Below are 21,316 nucleotides of genomic sequence, written 5' to 3'. Positions count from 1 at the left end.
GACAGACACATAGGAGCAGTTGGAGTAAGTGAATGATAGCACTCTTGTAAAGAACCTTTATGCAGTGTTGCAAAAAATTAAATGAAATCACATGAGTGGTTAAGGTCAGTGAATGCATTTTCAAATGTTATAATCCATCAAATACACCACTAGCATCATTTTCTGCTCAAAGCATCAGCCTTTCACTAATCACTTACCAACAATCTTTATCAATTAGTATGTAGGAACTAAACAATCGAAGCTTCACCTTAAACAAAACATTAAGCACTACCACAGTCTCACGCACACACATCACACAAATGCTAGGTGTTCAATCATGGCAGCACATCATATAAACACATTTTAGATTACTAAATGACACTTTCCCCTCTGCTAGAGTACTGTACAACAAGACAGCAAGAACTAATCGAGAGGGAACAGCCCTGAGTTCATGTACTCATCCCGATGGAAGAAACCATGATTGGAGTAGCCATAACTGAGCTGTGACCAGTAGGTAGACTAAAAGCATAGAAATTAACAATAACCTCATTTAATTTTCCTTCTTGCACCATGTCACAAGAAGCTGTGAAGAAGGGCTGCCCAGGTGGTCTGTTATTTCTGAACAACCCTCTTGTGGGTCAAACTATTTGTTCTTCTCAAATTGAAGGAACTTCTCAATACTTCCTGAGCAAGCTGTGCCTGCTAGAATTCCAGAGGCAACTGTGTGTAAGTTGTGACTTGACTACATGTCAACGTCAGAATGGCAAACATTGGAACATTAAACATCTTATCATTTTGTCTTCAAGAAATACAATGCCATAAAGTGATTTTTAAGTGGACCTCTGCAGAGAGACAAAAGTTGTAATTTTTATCTTTTCCTGAGGTGTGTGCTTGTATTTGGTTATTTATAAGTATAACCATTTATATTTCCATATTACTAACTCTGTATATCAAACAAAGAATTATGTTTGTTTTGATAATAAACCAACAATTGTATTTTTACTTTATTTTGTAATCCATTGTGTGAATATGCATTTCACCAGCCTCAGTTATCAAAGTCTATTCTGTACACGTCAAGGACAACTCTTTGTATGGGAACATCAACAAACAGATCGAGGAGCACTGAGTTCACAGTCCTCCAGCCATAGTTGGTATATGTTTCAGTGACCATTCCTGGGAACAGTCCATGGAGCACAGACTCTCTGGGGTGAGACTCTGGGCAAGTTGGAAGGATCTGAATGGAAGGGTCTTCCTTACCACAAGCCAAACTTTATATCTTTTCTAAGTTTTGCAGTTGAGACATTCTGCCAATTGACTTAGGCAGTCTACTCAAGGAATCAACTCCCAGGATCAACTTCCCTTTCCCACTCTGGGACATTTAGTGCTAACCAATTCCTGATATACTTGGTATTTGTCTACATAAACCTTTCAGTGAGGAACATTTGGTGTGTCACATCGCAGCAATCCGTGGCAATGTGGCCAGATGTGCAAAAGCAGGAACAGCCAAAACCTCTGCATGTACACCCAGGGACCTTGTGGTACAATGGTAATGTAACTGGAGTAGCAATCCCAGATGAATGCACAGAAATTCAAATCTTACCATGGCAGGTGATAGAATTTAAATCCAATTAATAAATCTGAAATGCTGCTATTTACCTATTATTTACTTATCTATGCTATTTAACTATATGATCTGCCCGTATTGCTCGCAAGACAAAGCTTTTCACTGTGCCTTGGTACACGTGACAATCAATTCAATTCCAATTCATCAATGTCCTTTAAAGAAGGCATCTGCTGTCCTGGTCTGGCCTAACCATGACTCCAGACCCATGGCAATGTGGTCAACTCTTAATTGTCCTCAGAAATGGCCGTACAAAACACTATATTCAATGGCAATTAAGAATGAATAACAATTGCTGCCCATATTCCATAAATAATGTAAAAAATGCAGTGATAATTGATGTTTACACATGGAAGGTCTACACACAGCTTGATGCAGCTGCACACAAACATAGCTCATCAGGATGAGTGTGATGTTGAATACAATGTCTTTGCCCTCTATCAATGCCACTTCAAATATTTTTCTATCTCCTGGCATTGGTTTCCAAAACCAGAGACCATAGCGTTGGCATGTCAGATGGAATGCTGGAGCAGAGCTGAGATGAAACTTTGCCCTCTATCTAGACTTCTATTCCCAGACTTGGCCTGCAATCTCCATGCCATGGTTTCAGGCTCTGGGCTTCTCATAGCTTCTCCAATCAAAGACTAGCTCTCTCCTGCATTTGCTGCTAATAGCTTCACCAGTAAGCATAGGACAGAAACAGTCTTTGATTGGAGGAACAGATCTTATAAAATTTTCTACTTATATCTACCTTATTTTGAAATTCCAGCTTCAAATAAAATGAAGAAAAATCAATAAACAATAAATTTCACTGTACATAAGTTTTGTTCTTGATCTATAACCATTTCTGTGCAAGGTTATATAATTATTAATTATAGAAACCTTATGAACGATTTGTAAACTTGCCCACCAATCGGACCATAGGTAATGCTCTGGTGGGTCATAAGTCAGATACTTAGGCAGAGCGCTTTAGGGAATATCTCTGGGACACCTGCACCAACCAATCCCATCGCCCCGTGGACGAACATTTCAACTCCCCCTCCCACTCTGCCGAGGACATGCAGGTCCTGGGCCTCCTCCACCACCACTCCCTCACCACCCGACACATGGAGGAAGAACACCTCATCTTCCACCTCGGAACACTTCAACCCCAGAGCATCAATGTGGACTTCACCCGTTTCCTCATTTCCCCTCCCCCCACTTTACCCCAGTTCCAACCTGCCAGCTCAGCATCATCCTCATGACCTGTACTACCTGCCAATCTTCCTTCCAACCTATATGCTCCACCCTCCTGTCCGACCTATTAGCTTCATCCCCACCTCCATCCACCTATTGCACTCTAAGCTACCTCCTCCCCAGGCCCACCCCCCCCCCCCCCCCCCCCCCCTCCCATTTAGCTCTCCACCCCGGAGACTCCCTGCCTCATTTCTGATGAAGGGCTTTTGCCTGCAATGTCAAATTTCCTGCTCCTCAGATGCTGCCTGACCTGCTGTACTTTTCCAGCACCACTCTAATCTTGACTCTGATCTCCAGCATCTGCAGTCCTCATTTTCGCATCAGTCAGATACCCGCAGCCAAGAGGTTTGTGTATCATATCCCTGTGGACACAGTCCATTTTTGACCTGCAGATAAAGTGGAAAACAGCTTTGGGGATTGCTATAACTTAGGAGTGAAGAACAGGTTAGATATTTGCCATATACAGCAATACGAAGAGTGCCTTGCAGCTGATGACCAGGTTCTCACCCACAATGGAGACAGAGAGAGAGCATTGCTCGCATGCGCCCAGTTTTTGTCTAGCATAATCATTTACTCCTTCCTACTTTAAGTGCATAATCCAGCCCTTTGGAACCATATCTCTAGAACCTTCAAGTAATCTGATCTGACAGTATTTGACCCTAAGAACAAGGCTTTGCTCTTGTCATGATTTACTTTGGATCCAGATACTCATTAGTCTTTGCACAGACTGCGTAGCAGCAGGCACTGTATTCACGTTCTTGGTTGCTTCATGCTTTCTTCTGACAGCTCCTGTCCAAATACGTTTACTGCTGACAAAAGTGCACATTTTAATCAACGAAATATGTAAGTACCTTATCAGATACATACATTCATATGTCATGAGCTGGTCTTTCACACCTTGTGGAGTTTGATTTTGAAAGCACCACATTTGGCACATAACTGGAGCTTTAAATTAAACTTTCATGTTTGAGAAGGGTGTAATTAAGATTGTTTCATTCCAAAGTTAAGTACCTGGAGCACCAATTTAAATTCTATCTTTCCTTTATTTAAATGACTAAAGACAAGTTACTTAGAAATTGACAAAATGAAACTTACAGTATATTAACAAGTCATTTGTCCTGACTGGTCTGTGCCTGTTTTTATAGTTTGTTCAAGCCTCCTTCACTTTACCATCATATTATCTCATGCCTTTATCAAGCTTTCCCATCAATACATCTGCTCCATGTAGAATTCACTCCCTCATGCTCTGTGCTCTCCAATATATAAAAAAATTTCTCCTGTCCATAATTGGGTTATTTGTGACCACCCTGTATTTGTGGCCATGAAAGTTGGATTCAACTCAAGTGGAAACATTTCCTGCAAAGTGCAGCTCCATTGTGCCTGATTTTAAAGCTTAGAATGCTATTTTGCCTCCAGAATGTTTCTTGCAAAGTGCATACTTGCCTCTGGGGTCAACCATATCATATGCTATTTAGGTGAAAACGTTAGTGGGCATGGAAGGAGACACTGATGGGAGAATGCAAAGTAGGCAGAGTGTGGCATTTATCAGGTGTGATCTGATGTTAGCATTGCCAATTTTAGAACTCACTGCTCCAGCTGTTGCCTTCCTGTAAACTTGTATAACTGAACATGCATTCAGTAGCAGGACAGAAGACCAAGCAGTGCTATAATTAGCAATTTATCATAAATTAGTTTTTGATTGTTTTTTGCTGCAATTCTAAAAGCATTTGATGGTTCCAGAGTTATTTCAAGTCATCATACTGACAGGAAAAGCAGTCTACAACTTTCTGCAAGACTACATCTTGATCTCAAGCATTCTACAAAAACCATTAGATTTGTATCCGGATGCAGTAACATGCATCAACTTTAGAATACAGTACAATAGGCAAAATAGGGACTGGTGACAGATAGAACAAGCTGCAGAAAGAGGGAGATTGAGGTGAAAAAAGACACCTCAGTATTTGTCTATATATGCCTGCCATATCAGGGCATAATTTACCTATTTATAGCTAAGTGTCTAACAGTTTGACAGTCATCTCCATCTCAGGAAGGATACTCGCATTGACATCAACCACATCTAGTAGCCACAACTACAGTCACAGAGCAGGGCAAGAATGACACTGATCATGCTTTTGAAAGTGATAATGAGCAAAAGCATTTCTGTACCTGGATGAAACTGGCATCATTTGTCAGATCTTGCCATCACTGTTGCACAGGAAGTAGAATGAGGCCTTGTTTTCAAAGAGGCTTGAACCAGGGCTTTTGCCCGAAACATCGATTCTCCTGCTCCTCAAATGCTGCCTGAACTACTGTGGTTTTCCAGCACCACACTGTCGACTCTAACCTCCAGCATCTGCAGTCCTCACTTTCGTCCACATTTTATTCTCTCCTGACCAGTGATGCTCGATATCAAAAAGCAGTCATGATGCTTTCATTCTGTGGCAGTCCGCTGTGCTACCTGCATTTGAAATATCACTACAAACTAAAGGGTGACCTGAGCCATTCTTTGAGAGAGCAGTGAGCAGAGCAAATGTGAGAGTTCCTGAGAACTGCTGGATTCCCACGATACACAATGCCACTGATTCAATTTGTGGGCATGCGTTTGCTCAGAAATATACAGCAATCAAAAGGATTCCACTTTACTCCCAGTCCAGCTGGTATTCAACTCCATGCTATGTTTCATACAGTGCCCAGTGCAATAGCCTGTCAGTCGCCAAATTGCCTTGATTCCACTTTGTCGTGATGTTTCATTCCAGAGCTGTCACAATGCTTTCTGTACTCGAGGCACAACAGTTAACCGCAGGGTGGTCTCTGGATGACAAAGGCTTTCCTTTGAAAACATAGCCATGACTCTAGTGCACAAATCACTGGGACGTTCAAGTGACACTTTTGATGCTTGGTTTATTCTGGAAGAGCTCTGCAGGACTTGACAGTCTCAATGCGACCTGCTGAACGCTGTACAACCTTACCATAATAAGATAATTTGTCCTGGTCACCAGCAATATGGCAACAAGCCAAAGCAGAAGAGAGGCAATTAACTAGTCTCTTTCGAGTTGTGATGCACTCATCCGATTGTGACACCATCAAATACAACATTAATTATTAATCATCAACAGTTCCACAGTTTACCTTGCTCTGTTACTGTGTTCACTTGGCCATAGCACAACAGTGAAAACTACCCAAAAATAAACATTCCAGAATAAGTTTATAAACCACGCAATATTGCATATAAAGTCAACTAATTATGGAAGTCTGTTCCCTTAGGGCAAACCTTATTTTCACTTTGCCAGTGTTCCTATGTAATGGGACTCCTATGGCTGCAGCATGGGCTCATGAAAGTTGGATGACTTCCAAAGAGTTTTTCTGACTGCAAATGGCTTTGTAGGATGACCTCTAGCAGCTCTCATTCTCAAAGACCTAGGTTTGCACAGCATCATATTGGCACAGTTTGCAACAAAATAGGCTTGCCAGCAGACAGGCAAAAATAAGGACAGAGGCAGAGTCTTCCTGACAAAGGGTAGAAGGTCCATGCTTCATGAACCTGCTACCGTGTCCCCAGGACAGTACAGCTTTGTAAACATATTGAAGTGTTGGACGACAGATTGTTATGCCACCCTGCAAACCCCTTGAACGTTGACACCAGTTGCAGTTTTCAAACCAGAAGAAATTATAAGGAGACTGGGTTGTGAAAAGAGAGGAATTAAGTATTAGGATATCAGCATCTTTAATGCTTTCAGCCCCATGGATGGTCTTAGCCATTGGCAGCATGGTGACTCAGTGGCTAGCACTGCTGCCTCACAGTGCTAGGGACCCAGATTCGATTCTAGCCTCAGGTCTTTGTGGAGTTTGCGAATTCTCCCCGTGTCTATGGCGGTTTCCTCCCACAGTTCAAAGATGTACAGATTTGGTGGATTGGCAATGCTAAGTCACCCATGGTCTCCAGGGATGTGTAGGTTAGGTGGATTAGCCATGGGGAATGCAGGGTTATAGGAATAAGGATAGGTTCGGGGGTATGGGTCTGGGGCGGGATGCTCTTCGGAGAATCGGTGTGGACTCAATGGCCTGCTTCTACACTGTAAGGATTCTATCATTCGTGGATGATCCAGTGACTTTCTGCTCCCATGGGGTTAGGGAAGGACAGAAGGCGAGTAAAATAAGACAAAACTTTGGATGCTGAAAGTCTGAAGTAAAAACAGAGAAACTCAGCAAGTCAGGCAGCAACAGTGGAGAAAAAGCAGTTAATGTTTTAAGTCCAGTGGCGCCTCTTCAGAAATACAGACATGGACAAGTATCAATCAGTTCCTTCGCCATATCCTGCAAGAGATAAATGTGCCTTGTTGTACAATGTTTTGGCTGGTTTGAGGGAATGATATCAGTGTGTACACATTGAGAGATGTGGAGTTTAAACTGTGCCAACTGTTCTAATTGATAGTCAGTGAATTAGTCTTTGCGGTATGGAATCTCAAGTAATGCTTTTGCCAAGTGGACAAGATGAAATCTCTCCCATCTCACACCAATTTTACTGCAACACTAAAAATTCTTAAGCCTGTTCTCTGCCATGTTGTGCCACTCCTGTGCCTTTCCGAGGCCAGAATCAGTTGTAGAATGACTACCAACATCTGGTCCAGTTAGAATGTACCTCCCCCTTAAGAAGCTTTGGCTTGATTTAAGCAAAAGTATCATCTTACAATGTTGTATTGTATCCTTTTAGTTCTATTCAGTGGTTGCACAATGCAATTCAGGAAGTTGGCACCTGCTTTAGGACTTATCAAAATTTGTGGCCATCTTCTTTGAGAGCACTTTTTGTTAGAATTATTGTTTACCTTGTGCAATTGTATGAAAGTGTAATTATACCAGTCAACATGGATTGGCAGGCCACAAGGGGAACCATGTGAAAAACAGTGCAAGCAGATCATTAAGATCAATTATCTCAGGATTAAGGGCAGGATGAAGGGAAGGAAGCTGTCATTTTTTTTTGAAATATAATCTCCAGAATAGAATGATGGAGGAGGAGAGTTTGAACGTAAATTGGATTTTATTAATCCTATTATAAACCTTCCAAGACATGGGGATAAATTTTCACTTGTAGAAGTGTGGGGGTTTGGGTGTGGGTGGGTGATTTCAATGTGTGAAAATTGACAGCATATCAGGAAATCTGTTCTGATGCCAGAGACTGAGCGTGCACAGGGTTCCCAGTCTTAGTAGAACTCACTGGTGAAAGCTAGGCAAGAATAAAGTAGCAGCTGAGGGAGTCAATGACATGATAGGGAAATGTCAAATCTGTTTGCTTGCTTGATTGTTTGGAACATTGTGCATCTGGTCTCCACTCTGGAGCTGTGTTTTGACAATCAGCATTAATGCTGTTTGAACTTGAGGTCCAGCACCAGCAGAAACAGGAGGAAGAGCAGTAGAAGAAATATCAGCAGTCTGCAGCAGAAGTAACATCCACCTGACTCCATTGACATGTCACTCCAGAAGAGTGGACGGATAAGCGGAGAAGTGCAGTTCACAGGAAGATATACCTGGACCATAGGGCGTAGAGGCAAAAGGTAAGTTTCTTCAACATGTCAGAATAACAATTCTTCAGGAACCTCAGCACCGTGACACAGGCACTGGCAGATATTTGTAGGCTTCTGAAACTTGCTGCCAACTTCTTTCATGTCTTCTTCCTTCTCTTGGAGAGATTTTAGAACGTCACAATCGGTAGTCAACAAATACTCAGAGGAAGTGACTAATAGTTTGTTTACCAGGGGCAGACAACCAAGTCAGCTTTGCCTGTGAAGACAGTGGTCAGAGTGAGCAGTGACTCATATTTGTTACTCTGTCTGGTTTCTGTGTACTTTGATTCAGTTGGGGTCAGAGGCAAATTGCTCAGGTCCCTACTCTGACATCCTTGGCTAACATACTCGAGATTTTGAAGCCCATGAGGGTCTTGGGAAAATATGTGTTCCACTCGCTCTTTTGCAGAGCATAATCAATCATAAGAACTGTCGTCACTGTAATGAGGTCAGCAAGGTGGTCATCATAGAATATGAACTGCCTGCGTGGGGCTATTAATCTGGGCCAATCAGGAAGTCCTTGATCAGACAGAATACTATGATTGTCAGACATCCCATTCACTCAGAGGTGGTTCTGAGGGAGCTGGATCGGCGTCAAGGACTCTCCATGTGTAAATAAAGGCCAATTTGGTGATGGGATACCAGCTTGAGGAGTTACTTCAAGAACATAAAGCAGAATGTGGATACTTGAGTCTAGGTTCTCGGGCCAGGGGCGTCAGCAAGAGGTGAGCAGTGGAAGGGCTATTAGCTAAGTCTCTCTCTGTTTCCAGGTTCTTTTTCCAAATCTATTTTGTGCTCCATCCATATTTCTCTGCAAGCTTCCTTTTTGGTGCAGATCACAGTTTGTACTAACACAATAGATCATTAGGCTTCATTTTGTGCTTCCGCCCTTGATTATGACTTTGCATTGATGTTAAATTTGAGAGGAAGATAAGTGATCAGACTTGAGCTGGTTCCAAATTAAGCTGTAAGGCTGTCTCCCAACATTTGCTCTATGCATCATGCCAGACCTTCAACTGGAGATCAACTATATTTACAGTTTATCACTGCTGCAAGAAATCATTGAATTTGCTATCAACAAGCAGTAGTGAGGAGAGAAACGGAAACCTTACATGGACTCTGAAGAGAGCACATTTGATGTTCTGGATCTGGACTTTATGTTCTTTGATGTTTTGGTGTTGCTCATACAATTAACTAGAGTTTGCAGTCTAGTGAGGACGTGGAATTGCACTGTTGCATCTTCAATACAAGATGACAGAAAATCAGGAACTTCAAAACAAAATTCTCAAAACTGATGAATTGAGTTCCAATAATTTTTCAAGTGGTAATTTAAAAAAAATATATAACTTGATGATTTGCGAACTCACAGCTGTGGTTAAAAGTTGCCACATCAAATCATGAAGTGGAATGCTCACATAACCAATTAATCTACAGGTCGTTCTATTGTAATGCGCATTTCATTAATGTGAATCCACTATAACGCGATTGATGAATTGGGGACACTGTTTCTAAAGCGCAAACTTTTAAAACATGTGTTGGCTGTAACGTGACTACATCACCAACACTTTAAGCACTGTTTCTAAAGGTCTATTTTTCTATAATGCGTGATTGCACAAGAACACAACCATTGCGTTATAGAAAAACTACCTGGATAATAAAAATATTTGTATTTTGTCAGTAAAAATGTTTTGATTATTTGGTGCGTTCATTTGATGGGCAGAGCTGAATGCATGTAGAGAACCAGAACACATGACACACACACACAGCTGCCAACAGTTGAAGTAGCAACAAAACAGCAGATACAAGATGACACATTTAACAGCATTCTATTTAGTAGACATGGATATATTTGGCATCTGGCTTGGATTATTCCTAGATGAATTTAACATAATAAAATAGCCTATTGTGTGCAAATCCCAAAATGCTGCCATATGGTCATTGAGTGTTACCACTTAAATTGTTCCCATTACTTCCATAATCACCCATCCATCATCACAATTTCTCCAAAGTTAACTGAAGTTTAGAAGGGTAAAATTTATCACTGAACTAATAGTTTTCACTTTTTAAGTAAACAAACTTTTACACATCCATCATTAAGCCCTGTTGAAATTCCAGTGACAAATGTTTCTTTCAGATTTTATACCCATCATGACATTTGGTTTATGATAACACTGACACAGAGTATACAGGATGCGATGGAAGGGATGGAAAAGGCAATAGCAGGACTGGGGATGTATGAGAAGGATGGAATTGCATGGAATGGGATGGCATGATAGGAAGGAGGAGATGATGGAACTGCTGAACTGTGTCAAAAATGTGGGAACAATCATTTGATAAAACAAAATATATCTTTTGACTAATAAGTTGTAAGTAGTAAGATCCATGAGATTTGAATGGAAAAACTTGAGAAAAGCTTTCTCGTGATTTGAAACAACACATCAGCTTTGATTCGATAGACAAATACAATGATAGCAGTCCGTGCCTCCCAGAGTTTCTACACAGTCTTATTTCACTGGGCAGGTGACTGCACAAAATTACACCCAAAGAAGGAACACCTATAATGTCACTACAAAACTTGATTCCCGTATAAGGACTTTGTCACAGAACAAGATTAGTAGTTGGGAAGTTATGAACAAACGAAACAGGACCAGGGGTTTGAGTATTCTGCCCCTTGAGTTTGTTCTTCCATTCAGATTATGGCTGATGTGTTTTAGTTTCAAAGTCCACATTCCCATCACCCATAATAACCCACCATTCCCCTGCTTAATAACAATCTATTTGCCTTTGTCTAAAAATATTCAGTGACTCCACCACCATTGCCTTCTGAGGCAGAGTATTCCAAAATCACACAATAGTCTGAGAAAAGAAAACCTCTTATTGCTGTCCTGAAAGGATGATCCCAAATTTTAAAACAGTGGCACTTAGTTCTAGACTGACCAATAAGAGGAAACGTCCACCTTGTTAAGGTCATTCAGGACATAATATACTTCAATCAAGTCACCCCTCACTCTTACAACTCCAGTGGAAACAAGCACAGCTTAACCAATCCCTTCTCATAAAACAATCTTTGGTAATAGATGCTAAAACTTGTTAGAGGCTAAGTTTCTAAGGAATGGCCTGCTTATTCCTTGAATACTATTGAACCCATTAGATGTCTTTTTAACAGAGGAAAAAGAAATGGTTCCCAATTAGACTCAACATACCATAACTAAAAGAAACCCCCAAGGCCAAAACATTGACAAAATTTGTATTTATATTCCCCTGTTTTTACAAATTGACAGCTTTATCTAGCTTTCTCCACAATGAGTTTTGATTTTGTTCAACTCTTTGGTGAAAGGATAACTGGATATTTTTCTGGAAAGTACTGTTACAATAAAGATCCAGTGTTTACTCCAAATATTTTTCACATACTTGCACTAAGACAAATGGACGTGTGTTTTACAGTTCCTTTTACCAGTTTAGTTGCCTGAAAGTTTTATATTAACATTAAATCAGAAAGGGCACAGAAGGAAAGTAATGTTGGGATCATTGCTACTGATTAGAGGTAATACAATGACAATATAAAAGAGACAGACAGAACCAACTATAGTTTAGAAAGAAAATCCATATTTTTATTAAACCCATTAATGAGGTGAGGACAGATTGACAAAGTGAACACTTATTGTCACTGAACTCATAATCTAGGGGTTCAGGCTAATACTGTGGGGACATGGGTTCAAATTCCATCAAGAAATTAATTAACCAACTCATAAATTTAGAATTAAAAGCTAGTCTGACACTAACCATGAAAAGGAGAAAGTGAGGTCTGCAGCTGCTGGAGATCAGAGCTGAAAATGTGTTGCTGGAAAAGCGCAGCAGGTCAGGCAGCATCCAGGGAAGAGGAGAATCGACGTTTCGGGCATAAGTCCTTCTTCAGGAAGGGCTTATGCCCGAAACGTCGATTCTCCTGTTCCCTGGATGCTGCCTGACCTGCTGCGCTTTTCCAGCAACACATTTTCAGCACTAACCATGAAAACTCTATTATTGTAAAAACCTCTTTGCTTCATTCTAGGGAATGAAATTTGCCATCTGCTCTGGCCTACACGTAAGTCTAGATCCACAGCAATGTGGTTGACTCTTAACTGCCCTCCAAAGTGGCTGAGCAAAATACTCAATCGCATCAAACTGATACAAAACCCAAAAAATGAAAATGGACGGACCAACCGACACAGTCCTAGACACTGGGAAAAAAAATGGCAAACCCAGGCCTGTCAATCATGCAAAGTCCACTTTTACCAACAGCTAGATTTGGGGCAGTTCTCTCAACTTATCCAGCAAGACTCTGATCCTGGCTGTCAGCTATGGTTCCATGATTATAACTGTATCCCCAACAACACCAGCAACATAGTGGTAATACCACACAGTGTAATGCATGGTATGCTCAATGTAAATCTTTGTTTGCACAAGGACTTGAGTGGTAGTCACTTTGACCAATACTGCCATACATAGGTTCATGTACTAGAATACCCAGATCCTTTTGCATCTCAAAGCTCTGCAATTGCTCACCATTTAGAAAATATGCATATTGATTATTAAAATGGACAATTTCCCACTCCCCACATCATTCTCCAGTTGATTTTTGTCCATTTACTTAACCTATTTATATATTTCTATATTCTGCTATGTCCTCTTCGCAACTTACTTTCCTACCTATCTTTATAACAGCAAATTTGGCAACCGTACTTTGCTTTCTTCATTTAAATCATTTACATAAAATCTATAAAATTGAGGTCCCAGCACTAATCTCCATGGCACTCCACTCATTAAATCTGCCAGCCTGAAAAAGATTCATTTACGCTTCCTCTTAGCCAGCCAACCTTTCATCCATATTATTAAAATCAACTTCTGAAGTGGCACCTTGCCAAAAGTCTTCTGGAAATCTAAATATAGCACATTCATTCGTTACCCTTTTTCTATGATACATTACTTTCTCAAAGAATTTCAATAGATTGTTCAAACACAATTTGCCTTTCATAAATCCATTGCCTAATTACCTTAAATATATCTAAGTGCCTGCTATAACTAACTTAGGTACAGCTTCTATGACAAATAGTGAGTTGACTTCTCTTCTCTTCCTGCTTTCTGTCTTCTTCTCCTTTGGAATAATGGACTAACATCCATTATCTTCAATCTAATGTGAGTGTCCCAGAATCAAGGGGTTTTTGAAAAATTAAATCAATGCATGAACTAGCTCAGCTGCTTCTTTTCAGACCTTTGGATAAAATCCACCAGGACCTGGAAACTTACCAGTTCACAGCTCCCACATTGTTGCTTGGCATGCTGACTAAAACGTGCTAACCAACAACTGTTCAATGATTTCACCTCCCTCCCCTAGATCACACAACTGAACATCATGCTGTGTCAAAGATGTGTTACTGACCTCAGTTCCACTGAAAATCTTTGCTCCGTAGCTCCAGTTTAAACTCCAAATGGTCCACTTTACCTTCTACCCAAAAATCCATAAACACGACTGCTTGATTAATCTATCATTTCAGAACTTTGCTGCTCCACTGAACATAGCCTGACTCTATTCTTTTCTTCTCTTGCACTGTCTCTCATATGAACATTTGTGATTCTTCCAATGCCATATGTCACTTGAACAATTTCCAGTTTCCTGGCCCTAACCATTTCCTCTTCATAATGATGTCCAATCTCTTTATACACCCAACCTCCACCCAGGACAGTGTCAAAGTTCTCCAATTCTTACTTAAATGGAGGACCACCCAGTCCCCAACCACCACATTGTTCTGTCTAGCTGAACTGGTTTTCACTCTGTATAACTTGTACTTCAGCTCCACTCACTTCCTTAAAACAAAAAGCGTTTCTACATATACTCACATGGGTCCTAGCTATGACTAAATGTGAGATATGTAGAACATTCAATATTCCACTCAAACCTAGGACCTTTCTCTCATCTCTTTTTCCACAGTGTCGATGCCTGCATTGATGCACACCTCCTGCTCTTGTCATAAGCTGAAAAATATCAGTGATTTAGTTTCAATTTATATCCTCTTCTCCTTTCATTTTAAAAGGATGAGTTTAAACTTTTTCTTCCTTCTTAGACCAGAATAGACTCAGGTTTTCTTGTTTAAATATTTATTAATGAATGCATTGGATATCCAAAGTTTTGTTACAAGATTAAAGATTTTATACTTTGTTTTACAGATAACAAACTTCCAATCAAAATGTGACACATTTTTTCACTTCTATCTCTCCAATCTTTGCACAGTTCACATTGCAAATTAATACACGACTGACTATATCCTCCAATCCTGTTCAAACTAATACGTGACTGTACTACCAATCATATTATTACATTTTAACATCTCAAACTGTTAATACATACTTTGTGATTGCCAGTAAACTCACAATGTCTATCTTTCCCTTTCAGCCCTTCCTATTGCTTACACTGTCTATAGTTCCCTTTCAGTCCTTCCTATTACTTATACTGTCTACATTTCCCTTTCAGTCCTTCCTATTGCCTACACCGTCAATTTTCCTTTTCAACCTGCTCATTCTTGGAATCTTCTCCATATTTCTTTGACTTCTCTGTCTCAGTTGAAGAAGGCTATCAAATAATATGTCATTACAAACCCACAGAGTCCTGCCAAAACATTCCCTCACACCTCACTTTCATTGAGGACTCATTTCCATTCTTCCAGTTTCTTCATCTTCGTCACATCAGTTGTGACAATGCAATCTTCCACACCAATGTCTTATTTTCTTACCGCAATGATAATTCAACCAAGTGTTGTTAACAATACTCTCCAATACATTTCACCCATTTCTGCTTTCACCTCTTCCCCTCATGTCCACCCTCACCAGCCTCCATATTCAATGGATTATCCTCTGCCATTTTTGCCAGCACCAAACACATCATTCTCCATCTTCCATTCAGCAATCAAAAGGGACAATTCCTTCGAGGACACCTTGGTGAACTCCTCAGCAACATCTAATGTCACCTACTTTTCCTGGACACCTTAAGGATTCAATATGCATCCTTACTTGTTCTCACTATGCAAGATCCCAGATGCACCTTCTAATGTAATAGTAGTTTACATGTATTTCTTTCAATTTAGTACACTGTGTTTGCTGAACACTATGGAGATCAAGTGCCACTTGGGGGAATTCTTAAAGGAACACCTTAATTCGGACCTCAACATGGTTCTGAACTGCCTGTTACTTGCTAATTCTTTACCTTGTTATCATTCACAAACGTTTTTGTCAATAGCCTTCTGCAGCACTCCAATTCCAAGTTTAATACAAATTCAAGAAACAGCACATCATCTTTCAACTTCGCACTATACCTCCTTTGGACAACTTCAGATTGTAACCTCTGCCTCCATGAACAATAAAGTCTGGCAGATATTGGAGATTTGAAAAAAGTAAAGAAAATGCTGGAGAACTTTAGTAGGTCTGACAACATCTGAGGAGAGAGAAAAACAAAAGGAACATTGAGTCTATATGTCCCTGCCTCAGCAATGTCACTCTTTGGTGTTTACCCATGATTTCTTTTTTCAAATCTCTACGGGCTTTTCACCTTATCGCAGACTTGTCCTATTGTTTTTCCTGCCTATCCCTCCTACCCCCAAACTGGCATAAAAGCTCTTCCATTTCTCTATTCCTTCTGTTTCAATGAAAAGTTATGTACCTGAAATATTAACTGTTTCTTTCTACAGATGCTGTCTGACATGCTGAGGATTATCATAAGACTATAAGATGCAGGAGCAGAAGAAGGCCTCTCAGCTCATCAAGACTGTTCAGTCATTCAAAGAAATCATGGCTGATCTGATAATCTCCAACTCCACTTTCCTGCCTCATCCCTCCTAACTCCTTGATTCCCTTACGGATTAAAAATTTGACTGTCTCGGCTTTGAAGATACTTAATGACCCAGTCTCCACAATCTTCTACGGCAAAGAATTCCAAGATTCACTACCCTCTAAGAGATTCTTATACCTGTCTTAAATGTGTGATTCGTTACTCTGAAATTATGCCCTCTGGTCCGAGATTCTCCCACAAAGGAAGTAACCTTTCCACATGTAAAGAATTTCAAGCACTTTGTGATTTTACTTCTGAATTTCAACACCCACCGTACGTTAAAGTTGCTGATCCAGTTAGTTACTTTTCTGTTGTATGGTAATGCCAAAATCCTGAGGGGAATGAATCAGTGATGGCAATGCTGTTGAATGTCAAGGGGAATGCAGTTGGATTCCCTCATTTTGGGAATGTTTATTACCTGGCATGTTGCTGCCAATTTGTCAGGTTGGTGCCAGTAGTGTGGCTGCACTGGAAAAGCTGGGTAGGAAGTAGGCCTGGTTTTGGAGCACAGATCTTCAGCATTATAGTGGGATGTTGGAAGGGGCCATAATCTTCCAGTGCTCTCAATATCACAGGGAACAAATCAAATTAGTTGAAGACTGTATCTATGATTTTCCCTCAGGAGGAAGCCAGAATAGGAATAGTGGGAGCAGTGGGTTTTGGATTTCTCAACTTGTATTTATGTTTTCTTATTTTTTGTGCAATTTTTCATTTAGGAGGGACCAATAAGTCCAATACGGTAACAAAATGTTGGTTTCTAACTTCACTATAATGCCTGATTAGTGATTTGTTATCCAGGAATGCTTGTACTTCAACATAAACACCACAAACACCACATTTTGCAAACTACACCTTGTTTTCAAAGGTGGAGGTTTTCTTTTTAGGTACAGAATTGAAGTAGCATACACAGTATAAGGAACAAATTGTCTTACATTTTAAAAATAGGGCTCTTCCAGTCACCAGAGCTCAACAAAGGTTAGTGATTAAAATTTTTTCTGTTCATTGCAGCGCAATGTGTCAGAACTGGTCAGTACAATTAAAATGTGCTCAAGGCATTAAAGTGAAAAAATTGACAATGTTGGAATACTTTAAAACATCAAACTTTATAAATTATTTGCATTCATCAGCACAGCAAAAGTATATGGTACAATCTAACATTAACCAGTGACACTTTGAAATAGGATAACATTTTTAAGAAAATAACAATTATTTCTAATGCACAATTTTGATGCACCATTTAGTCCAAATGGAAGAATTAAATGCCACCCTTTGGTGCTTTTGCTTTCTAGGTCAATGTTGGGCTTGAGGTTAATTAATTGTAATAGCTGAGATTGATTTCCCAAATACTATAATAAAACAAAAAGAACTGCAGATACTGGAGATCTGAAACGAGAACAGAAATTGATGGTGAAACACAGCAGGTCTGTTATGATATCTGCCTCAGTTATGCCTGCCTTGTTATGGGATATGTGGAATATTCCTTGTTTCAATCCTAATTGGGACCCCCATCCACAACTCTTTCACAGGAACATCAATGGCATCACGGGTACTGCTTCTGTCTCTCATCTGGAATGAGAAAGGTTTATTAACTTTGTTTCCAATTTTCACCCCACTCACCTTCACATAGCCCATCTCGGACTTCTCCCTTCCCTTCCTTGGCATCTGTTTCCACTTCTAAGGATAGGCTGGCCACCAATATCAACTACAAGCCCAACAACTCCCACAGTTATCTCAACTATACACCCTCACACGCTGCTTCCTGTAAGGACTCCATCCCATTCTCCCAGTTTCTCCACCACATCGATTCTTATTATGCCACCTTCCAACTTCAGAAATGTCAAACTTTCTTCCTCAACTAAGATTCCCCTCTACCATGATTGACAGGGCCCTTAGCTGGATCCAACCCATTTCTCTCAATTCTGCCCTAACTCCTTCTCTTCCCTCTCACAATTGAGTCATCCCAGTGCTCATCACATCAGCCACCACATCCCACTGTAAACCACGATTTCTGTCACCGTCGGTGGGATACATCACCAGACACACATTCCCTTCCCCTTCTCTGTCAGCATTGTGCAGCAACCATTCCCTCTGGGACACCCTGGTCTACTCCCAAAACCTTCTCACAGTCCCATGGTACCTACCAAAAATCATGGAAGGTGTAATACCTGTAAGTTTACTTCCTCCATCCTCAGGTGAAGCAGTAATTGACCTGCACTTCATTTCATATGGTCTACTGTACTCACTGCTCACATTGTGGTCTCCTCTACACTGGGGAGACAAAATCTAGACCATGTGACTGCATTGCAGAACATCTACACAATGTCTGTAAAAGTGACTCAGAGCTTCCAATTGCCTCCCAGTTGAACATATGACTGCGTTCCCCCACCCAATGTGTGTGTCTGGGTCTGCTACAGTGTTTCAGTGAGGCTCAACACAAGCTTGAAGAATAACATCTCATTTTCCACTTGAGGCCCTGCAACCTCTAGACTCAATGTTGACTTCAGTAACTTTACTGCCTGACTGTCCTTCCTTTATTTTTAATCCTTCCCAAAACTCTGATCCTGCCATGACATAGAGTCATAGAGATGTACAGCACGGAAACAGACCCGTCGGTCCAACCTGTCCACACCAACCAGATATCCCAACCCAATCTCGTTCCACCTGTCAGCACCTGGCCCATATCCCTCCAAACTCTTCCTATTCATATGCCCATCCAAATGCCTCTTAAATGTTGCAATTGTACCAGCCTCCACCACATCCTCTGGTAGCTCATTCCATACACGTACCACCCTCAGCATGAAAAAGTTGCGCCTTAGGTCTCTTTTATATCTTTCCCCTTTCACGCTAAACCTATGCCCTCTAGTTCTGGACTCCCCAACCCCAGGGAAAAGACTTTGCCTATTTATCCTATCCATGCCCCTCATAATTTTGTAAACCTCTATAAGGTCATCCCTCAGCCTCCGATGCTCCAGGGAAAATAGCCCCAGCCTGTTCAGCCTCTCCCTGTAGCTCAGATCCTCCAACCCTGGCAGCATCCTCGTAAATCTTTTCTGAACCCTCTCCAGTTTCACAACATCTTTTCGATAGGAAGGAGACCAGAATTGCACGCAATATTCCAACAGTGGCCTAACCAATGTCCTGTACAGCCGCAACATGACCTCCCAACTCCTGTACTCAATACTCTGACCAATAAAGGAAAGCAAACCAAACGCCTTCTTCACTATCCTGTCTACCTGTGACTCCACTTTCAAGGAGCTATGAACCTGCACTCCAAGGGCTCTTCGTTCAGCAACACTCCCTAGGACCTTACCATTAAGTGTATAAGTCCTGCTAAGATTTGCTTTCCCAAAACGCAGCACCTCGCATTTAGCTGAATTAAACTCCATTTGCCACTTCTCAGCCCATTGGCCCATCTGGTCAAGATCCTGTTGTAATCTGAGGTAACCCTCTTCGCTGTCCACTACTCCTCAAATTTTGGTGTCATCTGCAAACTTACTAACTGTACCTCTTATGCTTGCATCCAAATCATTTATGTAAATGACAAAAAGTAGAGGGCCCAGCACCAATTCTTGTGGCACTCCACTGGTCACAGGCTTATAGTCTGAAAAACAACCCTCCACTACCACCCTCTGTCTTCTACCTTTGAGCCAGTTCTGTATCCAAATGGCTAGTTCTCCCTGTATTCCATGAGATCTAACCTTGCTAATCAGTCTCCCATGGGGAACCTTGTCGAATGCCTTACTGAAGTCCATATAGATCACATCTACTGCTGTGCTCTCATCAATCTTCTTTGTTACATCTTCAAAAAACTCAATCAAGTTTGTGAGACATGACTTCCCATGTTGACTATCCCTAATCAGTCCTTGCCTTTCCAAATACATGTACATCCTGTCCCTCAGGATTCCCTCCAACAGCTTGCCCACCACCGAGGTCAGGCTCACTGGTCTATAGTTCCCTGGCTTGTCCTTACCACCCTTCTTAAACAGTGGCACCACGTTTGCCAACCTCCAGTCTTCCGGCACCTCACCTGTGACTATCGATGATACAAATATCTCAGCAAGAGGACCAGCAATCACTTCTCTAGCTTCCCACAGAGTTCTCGGGTACACCTGATCAGGTCCTGGGGATTTATCCGCCTTTAACTGTTTCAAGACATCCGGCACTTCCTCCTCTGTAATCTGGACATTTTGCAAGATGTCACCATCTATTTCCCTACAGTCTATATCTTCCATGTCCTTTTCCACAGTGAATACTGATGCAAAATATTCATTTAGTATCTCCCCCATTTTCTGTGGCTCCACACAAAGGACATGAATTGCTTTCAGCACAATTAACCCATTCTCACCCACTCTGAGGGCTATTATCACATGACCTGGATTACTTTCAACACAGTTGACCCATTCTATCCTTCTCTCAATTCTCATCATTTCTGATTCAGCTTCTGTACTGGCCTATCAATCATCCCCTCATCTGGCTACCATCATATCTATCTCTCTCTGGGCCTTGTCTTAACCTATCCAGTCACCTGTTCCTTCTTCCCCCTCTTGTCCCTCACCCCACAACATGCCCAATACAGTATAAATACTGCTGTCATCATTTCTGATGAAGAGTCACTAGACTCAAAATGTTAATTCTGCTTTCTCCCTACAGATGCTGTCAAATATGCTGCATTTCTCCAGCATTTCTGTTTTTGTTTTAGACTTACTAAATGTTTGACAGAATTCAAAATGAGAAATAGGTACAGGTAGACAATCCTTTATCTGAAACCCTTGGGACCAGCTGTCTTTCAGATTTTGGAATTTTGCAGATAAAGGATTAAATGACATTTTCATAGTAAAATAAAAAAAAGTTACAAAACAGCAGACCCACCTGTGATTACTATGAGCAATGAGACAGAATTGATGCCTGCCTGCCAGTGCTGGGCCACGTCGCTATGTCACGTCTGAGTGACGTGGGTCAAATGGGTGTGGAGTCGCATTAACTGTTTGCATGCCAAACCACCTTATTAATGAGAAAAAACTTCAGGAAAAATACTTTGGATTTCAGAATTTTGGATAAAGGATT

At 41.0% G+C, this 21,316-nt stretch overlaps 1 protein-coding gene across 3 annotated transcripts in view; it reads right to left on the bottom strand.

The window, feature by feature from the left end:
- The window catches only part of LOC122559103 (protein bassoon-like), a 368,910-nt gene that overhangs the window by 49,570 nt on the left and 298,024 nt on the right, over nt 1-21,316 (bottom strand). The window lies entirely within an intron of this gene.

Source organism: Chiloscyllium plagiosum, unplaced genomic scaffold, assembly GCF_037043375.1.
Source record: "Chiloscyllium plagiosum isolate Xiang-an unplaced genomic scaffold, Cpla_swu_hap1 HiC_scaffold_14, whole genome shotgun sequence".
In the NCBI taxonomy this organism is placed as follows: Eukaryota; Metazoa; Chordata; class Chondrichthyes; order Orectolobiformes; family Hemiscylliidae; genus Chiloscyllium; species Chiloscyllium plagiosum.
This window is presented reverse-complemented; position numbering and strand designations above follow the sequence as displayed.